We start from the raw sequence: 4,529 nt of genomic DNA, 5'->3' as shown, positions 1-4,529 counted from the left end.
GTTAATAAAATTCTAAATATATTTTAATTTGATAACTATTTATTTATTTATTTTTCAGATGAATCTTATTTTTGTAGTAATTTTTTTTTAGATAATGTATCGAAAAAAGGAATTTACTCATGTAAAAGACAAAAACATTATTTCTTCACCACCCTAAATTAAGTAATTTTTTTTCTAAGTTAATATCTTAGCAAAATTGCATTGCTTAGTAAATACTTTGGACATACAAAATACAGTTCCAAATTCTAACACCCGCAGTTCCAAGCGCGTGTTAACATGTTGCAATTTTTTTCTTTTCTAATAGGCCCACAAATTACCTATTTAGAGCGTGATTTAAATGTGCCTATTGCTGAATCAGCAAAAATCCTTTCTTTCCCACAGGAATAATTGTATAATTCAATTTATTATCAATAATGATTTATAGTACTTTATACATTTGTTATTAAGGAGAATACTGGAATATGGAGGGAGGGAGTCGGGCGTCTTTCATGCTAAAACCAGCGGTAAATCTCATCAATTTTTTTAAGTTACAATCTTTTATGCAACAAAATTCATTCTTGTAAGTCTGTAAATATCAGTTTTTCATATCTTTTCTTCTTCTTATACGCTATCTAGTTTGTTTTTAAGATAGATAGGATAAGTTATTTCTGGGGTTTGCCTTTTTTGTGAATCATCAATTATTGCAGGCTATAAATACTTCATTTCTATGGGTTATATGGTGTGGTTTTTATGGATTTCTGGTTTTCTTATTGGATTAGAAGCAACAGAATAGATTTTCTTTAGAGCTCTATTCATGATACTGTTATTTTCCTTTTCACCATTTGTTTTCTGGATATGATTTTGTACCTCGGCGTGACTTCTTTTTTATTTATTTTCATCTATTTGTATCCTAATAGGCCAAAATGGTATATAGATAGAGGGTTAAAATTTGTTATTTTTGGTGGGTAGGAATTTACGTTTGGATCATTCCAAGTGTATTATTGGTGAATTACGATATCTTTGGTGGGCAGGTTCTTGATCTTATCCATTTTACTTGGCATACAATCCCAGCGATGCCTTGCAAAGACAAAGTTTGCCCCCATGGTTTCAGATGTGTTTCAACTTTCAATTCCGCACGAGGGTTCTCTCTTTGTTTGTGGCGTATGGTCTCTGATGTTGATTGCCCCCTTGACTTGGTGTTGAAGTATGAGATCCAAAAAAACCGTTTGACTGTGATGAATAATATGAATACTGCTAGATCATTTTTTGATAGTGAAGTGATTAATGGTATGATATATGTAGCTGGTGGAAATAGTGGAGATCTTTTTGAGCTCGACTCAGCGAGGTTTTAGATCCTCCAAAGGGAAGTTGGGACCCCACTGAAAGCATGGGGACAACTATGGCATCCTATGATTCTGCAGTTCTAGACGGTAAGCTTCTTATGACAGAAGGTTGGCTGTGGCCATTCTTTGTTTCTCTGAGGGGTTAAGTTTATGATCCGAGAACTAATCATTGGGAGAGTATGGCTGTGGGATTGAGAGAAGGCTGGACTGGCTCGAGTGTGGTGATCCATGAGCACTTATTTGTGGTTTCTGAGCTTGAAAGAATGAAGCTTAAGGTTTATGATCCAGACAGTGATTCCTGGGAAGCAATAGAAGGCCCTCCATTATCGGAGCAGATATGCAAACCTTTTGCTGTCAGTTCATGCGATAACAGAATATATATGTTGTGGTCGCAATCTTCATGTTGCTGTGGGCTATATTTCGAGCCTAAATCAAACAGACAGCTCTGAGAACTGGGGCTTTGGTGTTCGGTGGCATGTTATTGAAGCCCCAGAATGTTTATCCGACTTGACACATTCAAGTTCAAAAGTTCTGTTTGCTTAGCTTCTCTGAAGCATCACGTTGTGTCTTGTATGTTCAATTTATCGTAATTACACAATTACAAACGCTGTACAATTGGAATGACTGTTATCTATTAGTAACCTGAAAATCAAAATATATTTCATCGATCGTACTTAAATTTCTAGAGTCTTCCTATTTTTGTCATACGAAATGCTGTCCATAACATATTGACTGAAATATACACTGATGTTGAAGGGAAAGTTCCTGCTTTAAGCTTTACCAAGGTATAACCATGTTGAGATTCCATGGTAGTCTTGTTCAAGACTGTTTCTACAGCGGTAAGAGAACCAACTTCACATTATCTTACAAGGAAGCTAATTACTCAAAGGATCACCGTGAATTATGTTGTTGGGGGGGGGGGGGGGGAGAAAGCCGAATACGATGTGATTTTATTATGATTTTGACAGGTGCAGTACATCATTTGGCCTAATTTCTCTGTAGGGGCCATTGTTAATGATAGTTATTTATATAATTGGGGTTTCTGAATCTGACGCAAGACTGGCTTTGAACCCACTTTCCATTATAGCATTTATGCTTGAGTGTGAAAGCTGGAGTTTCAGTCTTTAATGAAGTTTCAACCCACCAGTCCCTTATTTAATGTCTTTAATTTTTCTTGATCACTCACATACACTCCCAACGACTATACACCCTGCAACAGCGTACAAGCCCTATCAACCCATTTCAATGTTCAATCGATGTCGTTCCATGATATCCAGAAATTCTCCCTTATTCTTTAAGAAAAGAGAGAACCCTTTTAGTTTATTCCTTGTATTAGAAGGCCCATTGCAAAATCACTAGTTGCACATGCGTAATTCCATCTGCTTCCTCCGACGAAGGCTTGCCTTAGGCCTTATGGTTATGCATTTTTATTGTCTAGCAATGAATTTGTGCCGCCTACTCATAATGTGACTTTTAGCCTAGCTAAGCAACTGAAATCAGGCTCCTTCAGGAAATTTCCAGGATTTAATAAAGGGAAGGTTGGAGAGTAAGACCAGAAGACTTTGTCAAGATTCATGTACTTGGAATCCTGTAACACCCCAAATTTCCCTTGATTTTAAATTAAATTTATTTAATCATATTTGGGGATCATTTTATAAGATTTTGAAGATGTTATGATAGTTTTTGAAATTTTTAGAAGTTCAGGGACCCAAGTTTAAAATTGTCCATCCCTTTTCAGTGCAGAATAAATAAAATTTATTTTTTGAATGAAACCAAATCCAAACCTTAGCCATTTAGGCTAGGCTAACGTAATTAATATAAATAAATAAAATATCTTTTAAACTAAATGAAATCTCATTTTCCCATAATCAACTCCCCGGGTGAAATACCATAGCAGAACTAAATTGGTTCTACCCAAAGCCACTTGTCGCCGTTCACCAGTTATCGGCTGGTGGTGGCTTACACCGCCAGCACCAGGCGAAGCATCGGCCACGTGCTACCAAAACCGTTTTATCCCCTTGTCGAGTAGCACCACCGATTGTCGTAAATTAAACCGAAGAAATTTGCCAAAACCCTTTGTCACGTGTGGATTTTTCTTCGATTTCGGCCACATCGCTCATCAGTTTGCCTCACCACTGGTGTGGTTGGACTCGTCGTTGCCATGCGCCCAAAATTCAACTGAAATCGTCGCGTCGTCGTTGCTTCGCCGTTGTCACTCGCAGGTCACAGTTGGAAAAGTTCGAATGTTTTAAAATTCCACACTCTGTCGTGTTTAGTTGAAAAATAACGCATGCACGAGACTCTCGAGGTGTCGATCTATGGATTTGGAAAATTTCATGTCGATCCGACGACCAGAGTCACCACACACGCTGCTCCCTGTGCGTGGGCGTTGCCTGTCAGCCAGAGGAGAGTGTGACAGGCTGAACTGGTATGAACCAGTTGGACCGGCCCGAGTCGAGCTGAGCCAAGCCGAGCTGAGTCGTCTGGGTGAGTCGTTGACCCAGTAGTTGATCGTTGACATAGTCGTTGACCTTTGACTGGCCGTTGACCGTCGTTAAATTTTTCGGGAATGCCTATCCTGATGTTTTTCGATGTCTTGAGTCCGTTTTTTAGGTTTGTTTCGCCAAATTTGAACTCGATAAGCCATTTTTCACTGATTAACCTCTCCATTCGATCTTTTTTCGCAACTAAGCTTTGTTTTTTATGTAATTTATCTTGATATGTATCCGAAATTGTAACATCCTCCATGCCGGGTTAGTGATTAAATTGCAAAGTTTCAACATTTGGTGATTTAAGTAAAATGATGGAAGAGTGTAATGATCTATTTGAGTTATTTGGTGTAGGATTGAATTATAAAGAAGGTGAATTAAGAGGGTAAAAGAGTAATTGAGTAAATGAAATAATTAAATATTACTTGGGGATTATATTAGAACCACGTGGGCATTAGGTTCCAGAATTGTCTCATTTCTTCTTCCTTCTTCCTTATTTTCTTCTCTTCCTTCTCCCAACGTGAAGCTTGCAAGTAAAGGTAAAAATCTGAACCTTGGTAGTTTCTTTGATTTTTAGATTGGAAATGGAAGTTTGGATGTTATATAAGTTAAAGGAAAGCTTATATGACAATAAGACAACAAGATGAGTGTTTTAGATATAGATTTGGAAAATGAATTTTTAGATGAAATTTTGATATGAATGAGTTTTTGAAGTTTG

At 37.3% G+C, this 4,529-nt stretch overlaps 1 pseudogene; it reads left to right on the top strand.

The window, feature by feature from the left end:
* The first annotated feature begins 461 nt into the window (after positions 1 to 461).
* LOC120195024 lies at positions 462 to 1,880 on the top strand (annotated as a pseudogene).
* Positions 1,881 to 4,529: the final 2,649 nt, after the last annotated feature.

Source organism: Hibiscus syriacus, unplaced genomic scaffold, assembly GCF_006381635.1.
Source record: "Hibiscus syriacus cultivar Baekdansim isolate YM2019G1 unplaced genomic scaffold, ASM638163v2 tig00117005_pilon, whole genome shotgun sequence".
Classification (NCBI taxonomy): domain Eukaryota; kingdom Viridiplantae; phylum Streptophyta; class Magnoliopsida; order Malvales; family Malvaceae; genus Hibiscus; species Hibiscus syriacus.
This window is presented reverse-complemented; position numbering and strand designations above follow the sequence as displayed.